Source organism: Rattus norvegicus, chromosome 5, assembly GCF_036323735.1.
Source record: "Rattus norvegicus strain BN/NHsdMcwi chromosome 5, GRCr8, whole genome shotgun sequence".
Lineage (NCBI taxonomy): Eukaryota > Metazoa > Chordata > Mammalia > Rodentia > Muridae > Rattus > Rattus norvegicus.
This window is the reverse complement of record NC_086023.1, coordinates 111,472,830-111,488,853: the sequence shown is the minus strand read 5'-3', so window position 1 is coordinate 111,488,853 and position 16,024 is coordinate 111,472,830. Positions and strand designations below refer to the sequence as shown.

General features: G+C 38.8%; 1 long non-coding RNA gene across 2 annotated transcripts; it reads left to right on the top strand.

Moving 5' to 3' along the window:
- The first annotated feature begins 970 nt into the window (after positions 1 to 970).
- LOC102554351 (uncharacterized) lies at positions 971 to 15,030 on the top strand. 2 transcript variants are annotated; one of them, XR_354119.5, is made up of 4 exons: positions 973 to 1,277; positions 1,495 to 1,526; positions 2,562 to 2,704; positions 14,047 to 15,030. It is a non-coding gene; the product is annotated as an uncharacterized LOC102554351 (long non-coding RNA). The 2 variants fall into 2 exon arrangements; XR_010051864.1 differs by lacking the exon at positions 1,495 to 1,526 and having other exon boundaries at positions 971 to 1,306.
- The last annotated feature ends 994 nt before the right edge of the window (positions 15,031 to 16,024 follow it).

The window sequence follows — 16,024 nt, the reverse complement described above, 5'->3', positions numbered from 1 at the left end:
AAATCTATTTTATTCGCTATTACAACAGCTACTCCAGCTTGCTTCTTCAGACCATTTGCTTGGAAAGTTTTTTTTTCCAGCCTTTTACTCTGAGGTAATATCTGTCTTTGTCTCTGATGTATGTTTCCTGTAGGCAGCAGAATGCAGGGTCTTCATTGCATATCCAGTTTGTTAATCTATGTCTTTTTATTGGGGAATTGAGTCCATTGATGTTGAGAGATAGTAAGGAATATTGCTTCCTGTTATATTCGTATTTGGATGTGAAATTATGTTTGTGTGCTCATCTTCTCTTTGTTCTGTTGCAAAAATATTAGTTTCTTGCTTTTTCTAGGGTGTAGCTTGCCTCCTTGTGTTGGGCTTTACCATTTATTATCCTTTGTAGTGCTGGATTTGTATAAAGATATTGCATAAATTTGGTTTTGTCATGGAATATCTTGGTTTCTCCATCTACGTTAATTGAGAGTTTTGCTGGATACAATAACCTGGGCTGGCATTTGTCTTCTCTTAGGATCTGTATGACAGCTGTCCAGGATCTTCTGGCTTTCATAGTCTCTGTTGCGAAGTCTGGTGTAATTATGATAGGTCTGCTTTTATATGTTACTTGACCTTTTTCCCTTACTGCTTTTAATATTCTTTCTTTGTTTTGTGCATTTGGTGTTTTGACTATTATGTGATGTGAGTAGTTTCTTTTCTGGTCCAATCTATTTGGAGTTCTGTAGGCTTCTTGTATGTTTATCGGCATCTCTTTCTTTAGGTTAGGGAAGTTTTCTCCTATGATTCTGTTGAAGATATTCACTGGTACTTTGAGCTGGGAGTCTTCACTCTCTTCTATACCTATTATCCTTAGGTTTGATCTTCTCATTGAATCCTGAATTTCCTGTATGTTTAGGGCCAGTAGCTTTTTCCGTTTTACATTATCTTTAACAGTCATGTTGATAATTTCTATGGAATCTTCTGCTCCTGAGATTCTCTCTTCTATCTCTTGTATTCTGTTGGTGATTCTTGTATCTATGGCTCCTTGTCTCTTCCTTTGGTTTTCTATATCCAGGGATATCTCCCTTTGTGCTTTCTTTATTGCTTCTATTTCCATTTTTAATTCTTTCACCTGTTTGATTGTTTTCCTGAAATTCTTTCAGGGATTTTTGTGATTCCTCTCTATAGGCTTCTACTTGTTTCTTTATGTTTTCCTGCGTTTCTCTTTATGTTCTTTATGTCTTTCTTGAAGTCCTCCATCATCATAATCAATTGTGATTTTAAATCTAGATCTTGCTTTTCTGGTATGTATGGATATTCAGTGTTTGCTTTGGTGGGAGAATTGGTCTCTGATGATGCCATGCAGTCTTGGTTTCTGTTGTTTGGGTTCCTGAGCTTGCCTCTCGCCATCAGGTTGTCTCTGGTGTTACCTTGTTCTGCTATTTCTGACAGTGGTTAGACCGTTCTATAGGCCTGTGTGTCAGGAGTGCTGAAGACCTGTTTTCCTGTTTTTTTTTTCAGCCAGTTATGGGAACAAAGTGTTCTGCTTTCAGGTGAGTAGTCTTTCCTGTCTACTAGTCTTCAGCTGTTCCTTTGGGTGTGTGTCCTGCCTCAATCAGGCAGGTCACTTAGAGCAGAAAAGTTGGTCTTACCTCTGGTCCCGGACCTGAAGTTGCTCCTCGGGGACTGCGTTTCAGCTCTCTGTGAGGGCAGCAACCAGAAGGGCAGAAGGGCCTGGCCCACCTTTTCTTGGGTCCCTGTGCACAGGGTCAGAAATATGGGCTGAGTGTAGTCTCTTCTAGCTTCCCAGGCGTGTTTGCCACTCTGAAGGTTTAGCTCTTCCTCCCACCAGATTTGGGTGCAGGGAGCTGTTTGACTGGGTCCCTTCAGATCTGGGCAGTGTCTGGACAGCAGGGGACCTGCAGCTTGAGTACCCCTATCTTCCTGTTCCCAGAGGCCCTATATAGCAGTGTCAAAGATTTTAATAAGGTTGCTGCCTACAGGAAGCTATATTTATATAGAATTCAAAGGATAAAAGACCTGTCTTTTCTGTTTTTAAAGGTCTTCTTCCACTTATCTATTTATTGATTTAGTTAGTTAGTTAGTTAGTTAGTTAGTTAGTTAGTTAGTTAGTTAGTTAATAAGAGGTAGGGTGAGTGCACATGAACAAGATTACCATGATATGTTGCACATATAGGTCAGAGGACATCTGTCACAGCAATTAGTTCTTTTCTCCTACCATAAAAGTCCTGGAAACTGAACTCAGATCATCAGCCTTAGGAGCAAGCAACTATAACCACTGAATTATCTCATCTTCTAAAAGAATTATAAGCACTATACTCTTGACTGCAATAAAGGCCACCTATTGGCCCTCATTGGCAAAACAGAAGGCTACTTAATGCCATAGATAAACACCATCTGAAAACTGTAAAATTATGAGTGAAAGGAACAATCAGCATAATGAAAACACAGAGGAAAAGGATAATAAATATTATTTGTTTCACCTAAACATGTTGTAGTGCTATGGACGGTGGGAAACTGCAACAGCTGTTCACTATGCCTTTAAAGCTGAGATCTCTTTGCTTTAGGGTGAATTTCCCACCAGAACACGACCTTCAAACTCAGAAATTGGGAAATTTTCAAAGTGACCTGGACACAGGTTTTACATACTAAATAGTACTGTGAGAATACTAAAGGTGAGAAGACTTTGGACCACAGCTTAATCTTTAAGGTACATTTTTTCTATTAAGTATAAGTCATAAGGATCTGCGTCTTATTTCTCTTTATCACCATCACTGAACACTGAGCAATCTTATATACACTGATTTTAAAATAATAACAAAAATAAGCATTTTCCTTGAAAATGGCAATGCATGTGTTATTAATCCCAATATAGAAATGCATATGACCAGTATGAGTTCATACTTTTAAAAATACAAAAATAATTGGCTTAGAATTAGCAAAAGTTACTGACATTTTAAAAGGCCATATGCAAGAGAAAGGCACACAGTTTTTAACTAAGTTGCAGAATGAGCCCTGAACAATTATGTCTGCACATATACTCACATCACCATAGAAGCCAGAAGTTTTTCAAAACTAGTTAAGAAGTGCTAGTTGACCTTTCCGTGTCTTCCTAAGGAGTGCTTCCTTATTAGCACTGCCTTTGAAAACTGAAAGCTGCACTGTGGTGTGAAAGCAATGCTTTCCCAAAGAGAAAATGGGGTACAAGCCACAGGAGGAATAGCTCCAACCTACGTGGGTCACATAAAACGTCCACCTTGAAGAGCTCTTTCCCTTCAGTAGTCAATTCTAGATAGTAGAACAACATAGCTGGAATTTTGACTTAAAAGAATAACTAAAATGAATATTGTGCCATTGTTCATAGATAAAAACATTAGCATTGAGAGCTGGAGATGTAGCTCACTGGCAGAATACTTAACTAACGGGCTTTAGGTCCTGGGTTCACTACACAATTCCCATTACTGCAAAATATAATATAGCATTGAAGTCACCATGCAAGAGGTCTATCAAGGCAGAAACGCCAATCAGCATTGAGATGTTTGTCTTGCTACAAATCATCCTTTGGGCATTTTTTAACACAAGCTTTTCACTGGTGAACTACAGGTTTGCAATTGTAATAGTGGTTAAGAAAGCAGCTGTTTAAGAGAAATCTAAAAGATTATTGTTCCTTGATGGGTCCTCTGCAAAGAAGGTATGTGACTGTTTTAGCAAGTCTTTTGAGATCTTCACAAAGCACAATGCCAACAAGCACAGAAGTAGACACTCTTCCCCATCCAACCCAAAGTAAACCTGTGTTTATATGTGCTTGTCAAACCATGAATAGAGTCTGCCAGACTGCCTTTCAAGAATGTTCCTTCCTTTCACAGCATTCACTACCAAATAGAAGAGCTGTCATTGAGAAGAAAGTGCAAGCCTGAGTATTGAGGTTGATGTCAGGCCAGAACTCTTATAGCATAGAGTAATGGGGAATTTTGCAAAAGGAGAATTACCTATATGCCTACGAATCAAACATTACCTTCCACTGCCAGTGTTCTTCAAGGATGCTTTCTGGTGGTCTTACCCAAATATCCTTTAAAAAACTGCAGAAGGGCAATTTAAGAAATGAGCCCTATGTCCTGCAAATGAATAAGGCAAGTGCTTTGAAGTTTAGTATTCTGTAGAAAAGCCAGACACATTAAGATCACGTCTTTTCTTGTGGTACTATCATCCACTTCTCCTAAGGTGGAAAGAACACACAGATCAAAAAAAGATATGGGCTATAGCATAGATGAAAAATCACCTTACACCGTACTATACCATGAATCCATCCCATAAAGACAATGATTTTAAAGACACAAGTAAAAACATTGAAACTTTTTATATAAATTATATGTTTTTCTTTGAGTTGATATCAGAGTTTAAAGTTCTACTTGCTGGGAAGGAAAAAACCATTAGTGATAGGAGAAGATACAATGAAGGATGCAAAATAAGAACAAAGTGCATATAAGTATATATGTGCATATATATGAAAAAGTATGTACATATGAAAATGACATAAAAACAATATTCGTAATCTAACTACAAACTAATTTTTAAATCCCAACAGAAGATCAAAAATCACAAGCCAAATAAAGATTAGAAAATTGTACTATATTAAATTTGAAAAAGTCTAGGAGAAAAGTCACAGACTGAGAGAAAATAGTTGTAACACATAATCAAAGAGGGATTATAAATATAAGTCACAGCTAAATAAACACTAGGATGTACACATATACTAACCAAAAGAGATGCTCAAAAGCATTCATAGAAACATCGTATTTATTTACTAGAAACTAAAACCATTCCAAAAGCTTAAACAAATCAATTTGGTTTGTTTTTAGAGAAGAACCAACTGTGTAGACAGCAAATTGAACAGATCATACCCATCTACCTTAGTGCCAGAAATCTCACAAACACAGCATGAGAAAGTCAGACACAGAGAATGTACTGTGTGTACTTTGCTTTACTAAAGCTTTAAAAGGTGGGCAAGATAGACACAGAAGAAGAAATAAAGACAGTGCTCTGACCTACGAATAGGGAAGGTTCCAAAGGGAGAAAGGCACATCAGTGACCTGATACCTGACTGCTTGGGTAGAAAGATGGTTTGTTTCACAGGAACTCCACTTTTACATTGAATTGACTGTACGTCTGGTACTTCCGTTATCTTTCATTCTTTCCTTTCATGGTGCAAACATCATATTTTTTCCAAAACTGAAAAACAAAGCAAACCATTAACATACTCAATACAGATTAAACGCTGTCTTTTATCAAAATAAACTAAAATGTATCAAATAGTGGTTTTGTTGTTGTTGAGTCTATAAGATTATTCTTTTAGAATTAAGACTGAACATGATAAAAGAAGAGAATAAATGATCTGCCCTGCATGTAAAGGTCAGTTGTCAGGTTGACTTACAGGTCCCAGGTCCAACTCTAGGAAGCACAGTACTTTTTCTGTAATTATGCAAGTGCATTCGAGTTAAGAGGAAGAGGAGAAGGAGGAGGAGGGGGAGGAGGAGAAGGAGGAGGGGGGAGTAGGAGGAGGGTGATGATGATGCTGATGATGATGCCTCCAATGACGACGACGACCTCAATGACAAAGATGATGATTTTGACTCTGCTGGTGATGACCTCCCTATAGGAACATGACCCTCACAAAGGATCCTCCTTCATCCCTTTCCAGAAGAAAGATGAAACACACAAAGCACCTGGTGCAGAGCCCCAATCCACATACTTCATGTATGTGAAATGCCCGGGATGCTTTAAAATCACTGCAGTCTTCAGCCAGGCACAGACAGTAGCTTTGTGTGTTGGCTGTCTGACCGTTCTCTGTCAGCAGAAATACATGCAGAAAACCAAACCTGACAGGCGATTCTTCCTTCGGGAAGAAGCAATGCTCAAACTACCCTGGTTCAAGACGAGTGGGGACTATCCTAATAAACACATTTTAGGTAATAAATAAATAATTTGGTTAACATTTTTGGTCCATTGAGAATCTATACACTGGAAAAGAAGTGCCAATATTGCTGTGTTACCAGAAGATATATATGTACTAGGAAAGGTCCATTGATGAGAGCATCCTCCTAAAAGAGCCTGGAGACTCTCCCATTCTCACCAATTTCCAGAGGTCTTGAGGCTAAGAACATCAAGATCCTAACCCTGGTTTTGCCACAGGAGAGCAGTGAACATGCGGGATTTGAGTAACACAGTGATGCGTTGGCACCCATCTTTCTCAACATTCAACTGCTGTGCATCTTTATTTTACATCTGTGAAACAGAAACTGAGATTTACCTGTCTGCCAAAGCTGAGATGAACAGTAATCTAGCTCTTGACATTGAACTGAATGACGAGTAATACTCTTGATGCCATTTGCTTATTGTTTCTGTTCTGACTTTTTTAGCAGACATGAGATAACTCAATGCAACTGCAGTATACACATGGATGGAGGCAAAGTGGAGAGAGGTGGAAGGCAGGGAGGACAGGCTTTAAGGTCTATCTAAAGGATGAGGAATCTCTAAACAATAAGAGCCAAGCAGACAAAACTCGTCAAGGAGTGAACAAAACTTTGTTGGTGACACTGAGGAAAGAAATAGAAATATTTTGGGTAGCAGACCATAAAATAGCAGGCAACAGTCACCATGGCAGATATTCTCAGACTTACACAGGCTCTTGTGTGAAAGACATAAGAGTACTGAGAGACAAGGATGAAGCCAGGCCTACTATGAGGTCACTTGTAGCTTCTCAAAGAACTCCCAGGTCTCAGTCCCTTGACTGATTAAGCTGCGCACACCACTGACACTCTGAGCCTCACGATGCTCTCACACCTGAAATGCCAATTAAGAGAGAAAGACAAAGGCTCTGTCTTGAGCAAGTAAGTAGATCAGAGTCAGATTAAACTGATGGATAAAGGTTCAAGTTTGTGCAAAAGGTACTTAACTTTTGCCTAATGAGTATGATCCGTAATCTTCTTAAGCTTGTCACTCACAGACTGTTTAGTGAACACGTTATTTCTAAGTCTAAAGAATGGTTAATAGGAGGCTCCTGGATTCCCATAGGGAGGAGATGTCTGGCCAGAACTCACTCGGCTACCAAGGAAAGAAAGCTATTAATGCCTCAAATGGAAACCACAGCAGTCTTCAAAGCTTGCCCAAAGACAAGCAATTGCTAAGCAACAGCTGTCATTCCAAGTGCCTAAGAACCTTACTTAAGACTAAGGTCCACTTGGCCTCAAGTATTAGAGAATAACCATATTAGGTAGTTAATGTTTTGTGTATAATCAAAATGCTCAAGAAAACTGTGATGAGCAGTTTGGCACACAATAAAAAAAATTCTAAAAGCCATTGCTTTCGGAGGTATAATGCTTGACTTGAAGGGCACAAGTTTGGAATGTTGAATAGATTTTCCAACTTAGGCTAATGTTTAATTTAATAGTCAAATTACTTAGGTCATTAGGCTCTCATTTCCCAAGTGCCTGGCTATCTAGAAAAGGGTGGTACACCCTGTTATTTAAGTGAATGGTGGCTAAATGTTCTGTGTTGTTATTTTCAAAACAAATTCTTCTCTAAAAGTTTCCTGAGAACGTTTTTACCACTGTACACACTATAGCTGCTGATAATTTGAGGGTTACATTGGGAAAAAATGTTATCTGCTACAACTTGAAAAAAATGACAACTAGATTGTGAACAAGGGCTGTATTCATTTTGCTATGTGTCAAATATTATAGCAGGGCCCATAACAAGCAAGCAGTGGAAGACTTGGTTCTGCTGGGTTTAGATTAACCTTTACAGGCAAGGCAGAATTAGATTATGAAAATAAATTGGAAATGGCATCTCCTTAGACTGACTTTGTACTCCACATTTTCTTAAGCTTTTATGTGACTGTTAAATATTAGTTCTGGACTCCCTTCACATTTATAACATTTTTTTTCCTGAGAAGATAAGCACTGCCTACTTGAGACAAACGAAAAAAGACAACAACAACAACAAAAAAAATCCTCCTTTCTGAACAGCTAATGTTTCAAATATGAGCTCCGATACCAGATGGCAAAAGAGGGGAAAGAATTCAAGTTGTTTCACTGTTCAATGCTAAGGATTTTTCCATCTGCTGGTTCAATATTAACTTGGTTTCCATTCACTTACAGCCAATACAATTAAAACTCCATTTGAAGTGAACTGTTTCAGAAGAGGGGGAAAAATGAACTAGAAATCTGAGAAATCCTGTCCTGGGTTATTCCTATTCCTTCAGTGCATAGGTTTTTATGTGTACACAATATGCACACATGAGAAACAAAGCTATCAAATACCCTTCTAAACTTCTGATCCTGTGTGTTTACAAAACACTGATGAAGATGACTTTACATTATTGAAAAGTAAATGGACATCTGCTGAGGGTAACTTGGCGTGAGGTAAAACATAGCCAACTTCAAGAGAGGCTGAAAGAAAGAATGAAGTGGAAGAGGGAGCAATGGTTATGGCAGATGGCAAGAAGATAAATTTAAAGACTGAGCCGAGGAGAGCTAAGGGCAAGTGACGGGGAGGAGAATAGCATCCAAGCATCCAAGTTCCAGCATCCAAGTTTCACAGCAGAGACCAGACAGAGCAAATGAGAGAAAACAATTCCCATTAACAACTTGAACTCACACAAACAAGACCGTGAAAGGTTCCAAACAATGAACTGTCTGGGATCTCTACAGATGGAGAGTCCCCCAAAAACTAAAAACCTATGACCTAGAATGTTCATTGCAAGGTCTATGTCCAAACAACTTACAATCAGTATGTCAAAAAGGTGTCTCCATGTTCTTTACAACGCTCTTCACTGTAGCTTTCCTCTTCTTTGTCTCAGGTCACTCTGGAAATTCCATAGCAAGATAGGTTCACTCAACAGTGTATGGGAACTCCTGGGGTCTTTCCCTTTCTTGCTGTTCCCCTGAGGAGAGGGTAAATTATATAGTCTGTCCTGTCTGCTGTACAGCTCTTCCGTCTCCTACTTAATTGGATCTTCTTTTTTTTTTATCTTTATTAACTTGAGTATTTATTTACATTTCGATTGTTATTCCCTTTCCCAGTTTCCGGGCCAATATCCCCCCTAACCCCTCCCTTTCCCCCTCCCCTTCTATATGGGTGTTCCCCTCCCCATCCTCCCCCCATTACCACCCTCCACCCAACAATCACGTTCACTGGGGGTTCAGTCTTGGCAGGACCAAGGGCTTTCCCTTCCACTGGTGCTCTTACTAGGCTATTCATTGCTACCTATGAGGTTGGAGCCCAGGGTCAGTCCATGTAGTCTTTAGGTAGTGGCTTAGTCCCTGGAAGCTCTGGTTGCTTGGCATTGTTGTTCATATGGGGTCTCGAGCCCCTTCAAGCTCTTCCATTAACTGGATCTTCTATTGAAACAACCTATAGAAAGTTTTAGTCAGATGCTCCTAACCTCCAGTCTTTTGTTTCCTTATATGATATCTATTTCTCCAATGAACTCTGTGTTTAATTGTGTACTTTTAATCGTATTTGGTTTAATTACTTATATGTGTTTTTGTGCACTTTACTGGGCTTTTTTAAAGGACTCATTTTAAATTCTTTCATTTTTAAGATACAGCACTCTGTTTCCTCTTGGTTAGGTTCTGGTGTTCATTTTGTTCCCCTATCACTTGGCCCTAGTTATTTATAACCACTTTTTTATTAATTGAATGTGCTCGTTGGTATTTTTGTACAACTACATTTAGCATACATGGTCTATCTTGCACTCACGTTTTCCATCTCCTGTTTAATTAGGTCTTGTGCTCATCCCACAACCCTCTCCCATCTCTTACAACCTTAGACCTTGGTCTCACTCCACCCTTTGCTACAATTTTTTTTCTCACTTTTATATCTATTCATTTTGCTTTCTGACCCACTGAGTTGAACCACAGCCATCTATATGATAAACATTTGGAGATATTCATTAGTACGTGGTGAGGTCATCAGAATGTAAACACTGAAGACCACCAAGGCTCCTCCTCTCCCCGAGCCTATCAATACACAACAGTTCAACAGAAAGTTTGAGGGCCCCTTAAGTCCTCCTTCCATGCCTGATTGCACATAGTCCTATCCTGGCCCAGTATAGATAACTGAAATTTTAGTGGGTTAATGGTTGTCTAGAATTCTGTGGGTTGATGAAAGTCTAGAAGACATCTTTCCACAAGCCTATGATCTGATTCTTATATACTCATGCCCCCTCTTCTGAAATGGTAGCTAATCCTTACAGGGGATGGGACAAATGTTTTGTTGAGGGTTGCTTCCTCAAGAGTCACTTTTCAACAATTTGGACAGCTATGACTCACTGAATTAAACTGCCTTCTAAATCTCTATGCTTAATCCTATAGACAAAAGCTACTCTCGGCTTTATTAATTTTCCTATGGTCTTGTGTTGACTCTTACAGTCTTTATATATTGATTTCATCAGAGTATCTCATTCCCCAGTGGGCCTAGTCAGAGACTGTGGTCAGACCAGCTGCCAGAGTATCCAATCCTGTTTTCTACTGGAGTTTTCTGGCAGGCAGAGAAGGTGCCTAGATTAGTGAGTCAGAAGTCCTGACACATTGATCCACTATGTGCATCCTGCTATCTAAGTTTACGGGTACTACTTTAGTGCATGGCAATTGGAACTGGTTAAGAGCATGAGTCCACGAGGCAATGTCTGGAGCCTGGAAATTTGTGAGTTCCCTTGGCATTGTAGTAAATCAGAAGCTGTGTTCTGTGTAGACAGGTAATGTACCAGGATGTAGGAGGACACATATTTTCTTATTCTGTGCCTTACCCAGGTATAATTCTCACCTGGTTTTTTTCATCTCTTGTAAAGGAAGTTTTATGCATTGATATTATTCCAATTGAGGTTTTCATGATGGGACACAAATTGCACACTCCTCCCATTCTCAATGTTTTTGGAAGGGAGGGAGATTTATTTCCTTTTCCTTTAACTTATTTATTTATTCACTTTACATCCCGACCCCAGGCATCCCCCTTCTTGGTCCCTCCCCCTCACACTGCCCCTTCCTCTGAGAAAGGGCAGCCACTCTCACTCCATATCAACCCACCCTGGCACATTTAGTCACTACAGGAATAGGCGCATACTCTCTCCCACTGAAGCCAGAGAAGATAGCCCAGTTGGGGTAACAGAATCCAGAGTCAGGCAATAGAGTCAGGGATAGCCCCTGCTCCAGTTGTTGGGGACCCCGCGCATAAAGACTAGGTTATACATCTGTTATATATGGGAGAAAGGCTAGGTCTAGCCCATTCTTATTCTTTGGTTGGTGGTTCAGTCTCCGGGTGCCCCCAGGGTCCCCATTAGTTTACTCTGTTGGTCTCTTTCTGAAGTACCTATCTAGTTCAGTTTCTTCAGTCCTTCCCACAACCCTACCACAGGACTCGCCAAGCATGTCTGTCCAATGTGTTGTTTAGCTGTGGGTCTCTGCATCTGTTTCCCTTGGCTGCTGGGTGGAGACTCTCAAAGGACATATTTCTCCCTGGCTCTCCCTACACCAGATCCCTCACCCACTATTCCCTGCCCCAGTTGTTCCCCTCATCATCAACTCTCCCAACCAGTTTCCTCCCCTCAATGGTTCTTCATTAAATGATGCTATTTTGTTCTTTTGAATCCCTGCATTCATAATGAGCTTATGGAGGTAAAATGTTTTATTGTGAACAGCTTAACGAATACAAATTTAACCCTTATAAGGATGAGGGTGTGACAGATGGGAATGCCATCCCCCTGTAGCATTGTTGTCTCCCCTCTCCTTTCCCTAGGTCCTTTCAACAAAAAGAGGCAGTGATGCTAAGGGGAGAAAGGCCCCTGCTGGTGTTGGTGTTGTGCTCTCTTGAAGTCCACCAAGCAAATAGTGGAGCTTCTATTTCTTATTGTTTTTCTACCCTTTTCTTTTTAAACATCTCAGTTTTGTTCATGATTTTATGGTGTGCAAGCCCCTCAGTCCATGAATATGAACACAAATAAGTAAACATATTTGCCATGAGAATAACTCAATATACAGCCAACATAGTAAGACTATATTAAATCCTTGAATACTTAATTCTTTCAACCAAATTACAGTGACTGAATCATTGCTTTAATTTTTGTTTTGTAATATATTCTTTGTTTCTAGGTTCTAATTATTTTTTAAAACATTTATCATATCGTCTGACTTGAAATGTTACTTAACCACATAACATAAAATGTTTTAAGCAAATCTATACTTGTTGGAAAACTAATGGGATAGTAAATGGAAAAGTTTTGGGTAAGGTGAGCTCTAAGTAACTTGGTATTTCCCAAGTACTTTCTACTGAGTACTAGTATTTGAGAAATTTTGTGGAAAGAAGGAGTTTAAGTTCAAGTAGTTATTTTGTAAAATTGTGTACTCTTGTGTAGTATAGGAACCTTTAATTCCTAACAGAGACAGGGTTATAGAGGAAATACTACAAGGCAACAATCTCTTTAACACTGTTTATTCCAGCAATTATCATTTTCATAATTTACTCTCGACAACGTATCTTCCTTATCCGAAAACAGTAAAGCATCCACAGAATGAAGTTGACTGATCCTATTATAACCTTATTTACTCTGAAAACGGGAGGCACAAGTGTGTATGAGATCATCATGAATGCTTGTATGTCTAGTTAAAGGGTAGTGGACCACTACATGTGTAGTTCTGCATTTGCAATGTCCTTAGTGATGACTTTGGCTGTGGAAATAGCAATGATTTTTGTTATATTCTACCTATATTTTAGCCTGAATTTTATAAGCCTGAATATATTTCTGTATCAAATATTTAGATAATTTAGATAATTTATATATATACAAATTCTACCTGATTTGAAAGGCTGTCATTTTTATTTTTAAAAATGAACAAAAAATGAAAAGAACTAGTTAATGAAACTCTTTCTATGTATCAAATTTTATGCTAGAAACGTGAATATTTAAATCTCTCTGCAATTGTATTGTCTGGATGTCATTGTTCCCTTTTAGCTAAGAGCCTAGTCAGAGAGGCACAGACTAGTAATTGACAAGCCCAAAGTGGCTGTTCACGTTACCATCCAAATTAGGACACTTTGAGAATTTTCGACAATTATCCTAGGACAATTTTCACAGATTAACTTTCTCACTTCCTCACTAGCAGACAGAGAAATGATTTGAACCCAGATTCCCCCAACCGATCCTCCTCCTATTATATCTTGCTGATCGTGATAAGAATAGAATTTGAAGATTGCTAGAGAAATCGTCTGTGAACAATAAGACAGAACTTCACAGGACTGCTTTAAAATGTTTTAAACTTAATTCATAGAAAAGAACAAAGAGTGATCAAAACATTAAAGAAATTTTATCATTCACCAATAGAGCTGTTTTCAAAAAAATTCCCAACACAATGCCAGACAAATCCTACTTACAGCATGATATGAACTGGCTGGGAATAATACTTTCTACAAGGTCTAATGTTAGTAAGAATCTTTTTTTAAGTACTACGTTACTTTTTATTTTATCAAATATAAGGATGATACAAAAAAACTAAAAAATATTCTGAAAACCACAACTGAAATATCTTAAATGATTGTAATATAGAAGGGGAAAAGAGTAAAGTAAATAGGATTGGTTCGTGCAAAGAGGAAAGACAATAAAATAACTTTCAAACTGCCTCTGGGTGCTCAGAAGCTACAAAATTCTTCATCTCTAAGAGGACAAAAGTGGGGAGATAGAGTTGAACAGCAAATTGTGAGATTTAGCATGTGAATATAAGTCATGATGGTGAAGACTATTAAATACCATGTCTGGTGTCTGGGAAGCATATCCAATGCTCTCAGGTAAGTCAGCTATAATATCCTATTTGACCACTGCTTTCCTGGCAGGCACAGAGATAGAAACAGTGGCCGGTGCTGTGAGGGGTTATATGATTGCCTATTGTGGGTATCAGGTGTAAATTGTCAGCCATTCAGCATTTCCCATTGACTGTAGTGAAAGACACAAGCTTGTTGTGATGTCATAAGAAGGTCTAATGGTATCTCTATGTTCTTTGCCAGCATCAGGCACATCCTGCACTACTACAACTTGGAGAAGAAGCCACAAGGAGCACTCCCGACACATAGAGCCCTCTCAGGGATCTTTGCTTTGCCCTGCTGTTTGCTTGAGCAGGGAAGCTTCCTATCCCCCAACCACTCAGCCTCAGTCTGCATCTTGCCAGTCTCTCTCGAAAACCATTTTTATTTTTAAAGGTACAACAGAAATGCCTTTTTGCTACTGTTTTAACAGTAAATCTCTCCAGTCTGTCTCTAGTCCCAAGTGACAATTTTAGCTGCTTCTTTTTATGCTGAAAGTACATTTTCCCACCCTTATTGTGTCACATATCACATTATTTTTTAACTCACTTTCCCAGTGCCCTGAGTATGCTGTGAGCTCTCGGGGGACACAAAGATAGGATGAAAGAAGGTGACAAGGAATGGTGTCCAGCTTGCCTTTACTCTTCGGCTGTTCAGTTACTTATCACATAGGAGCTTCCAAAATTTTTTATTGAGTCAATGAAGCAATTAATTACCTGTGGAGTGCGAAGAAATATTCAACATTCGAATCGTTGCTGTGGAAACCATATCTAGGGATTTCTATTGGTCTTCACATTCAATTGATTTAGACTTGTTTTCCAAGTTTCTTCTGAAAGCATTTTTACCTTCAAACAGCAGAATCGATAATGTATGTTTAAATGCTCCGCAGCCAACACGTGTGTCTGATCTATTCTATCAAAACCACCAAAATACCCAAGGCTCTAGGGATAAAACTAGCGAAGCTCATATCTATATAAAAAAAAGGCTTTTTGGAAAGTATAAATGTTCTCATCAAATCAGATGCAAAAGAAGCTTCTGGGAGGCACACAGGCATTCAGGTCCCTCTTCAGCTCTATTTGGCTATGAAGATAGAGAGCCGCCTTCTCCACAAGGAAAAATGCTGCAGACAAAAAAAAATACTCCATTATTAACATAAACATAGAGCAATATCACACTTCTTAAACGCGACTAGTCTCTGCTTGCTGTTTGTCAGATGTTTGCCTTCGATGTAAAGTTAATTTGTTTCTCCATATTTGCAACTCGTGTTGAAGCATTTGTATTTTGAAGAAAATGGATAAGGGAGCTAAATAAGAGGCTGCCTATTTAAAGCACTGTGTTTACCTTCACAAGACAATATAGTTTCAAAACATCTCCTTAATGTAAACATTTATATTTCTAATTAGATTCGCTCTAGATTAAATTATTCTAAATTAGACACTTCAAAAAGCAAGGTGAAATTACACATTTATGCAATCTAATGAATTTGAGTCCTTTTGATTTAATGTAAATTGACTTTTCGAAAACCCAGTAAAAGCTAGGAAAAAAATATAGTAGCATGAGGCTTTCAGGTAACCCAGTTTTGTTCTACACAACCCATGATTTAGTATAAGCACCCTCTGGAAGGGATCCTAGGTCAGAGGCTCAGTCATCAGAAGGACAAAATGAGAGTATGGGAAGAGGTATTGATTGGGAGGAGTGGTGTATGCTGGTGTGTTGGGCCCAGATGAGCTTCTTTGGGTCTTTGTGTGGAGATTGTCTACAGTTCTACCATTCTACAAAAGATGGATATAAAATGAAAAGCATCCCAGTATCAGGGAACACTTTTTATTCATCAACTGATTAAACAGTACAAAAAGAACACTCGGGTAGCAGAAATTTCATTAAGAGAAACTGACTGCTTTGTGTATATTCATTAAGATCTATTGGCCCATCCTTGACTAGGACACTTGAATTAGTGCATTAACATGAATGAGATTCAGACCAACATAAGCACAAATCTTGGAAATGTGTTTAGGACTGTTTGTATGAAAGAACCCCATACTGTGTGCCTAAAATAGAATTTTTCTTCTAATTGACAAATTTCTCATTTAGAAGAGTAGTTTATAGCCTGCCTGGAGTCAGTCTCTCTCTCTCTCTCTCTCTCTCTCTCTCTCTCTCTCTCTCTCTCTCTGTAAAATCCAGA